Source organism: Penaeus monodon, chromosome 34, assembly GCF_015228065.2.
Source record: "Penaeus monodon isolate SGIC_2016 chromosome 34, NSTDA_Pmon_1, whole genome shotgun sequence".
NCBI lineage: Eukaryota > Metazoa > Arthropoda > Malacostraca > Decapoda > Penaeidae > Penaeus > Penaeus monodon.
This window is the reverse complement of record NC_051419.1, coordinates 2,518,250-2,518,893: the sequence shown is the minus strand read 5'-3', so window position 1 is coordinate 2,518,893 and position 644 is coordinate 2,518,250.

Sequence of the window (644 nt, the reverse complement as noted above, 5' to 3'; positions counted from 1 at the left end):
GAAAAGGGCAAAGAGAGAAGAAGAGAAAGATACGGAAGAGAGAAGGAGAGAAGGGGGGGGGGGGAATAAAAGAGGGAGGAGGCGGTAGGGGAGAGGAAAACCATAATAAAGCGAGGCGTGAGGTAGGGCAGAAGAAAGAGGGAGACAGAATGGCAGGGATGTGACCGAAAGGGAGAATAAGAGAGAGTGAGGAGAAAAGAAGAAGGGAATAGAAAGAGAGGGGAAGGAATGGGGAGAGGGAGGAGGAGAGATCGAAAAGTGGGGAGACAGCTGAGGGGAAAGAGGGGTAAGGATAAGGGCAGAGAGGGAGAGAAAGTGAGACGAAAGGGGAGAGAGAAAAGAAGAAGGACAAAGGAAGTGACGGAGGAGAAGAAGGAGATAGAAGAAGAAGAAGAAGAAGGAGGAGGGAGGGGGAGGGAGATGAGAGAGAGAGGGGAGGCAGGGGAGGAGAGGGAGAGGGGAGGAAGGGAGGGAGGAGGGAGGAAGGGGGAGATGAGAGAGAGAGGGGAGGCAGGGGAGGAGAGGGGAGGAAGGACTCTTCCCCCATCCCCCCCCCACCACGCTCACAGGTGGGGCTCATTACTATTCTCTGTGAAGGTTCCTCAGGTGTGCCCCAAGGTAAGCAGCGGGCGAGGGAGAGAAGC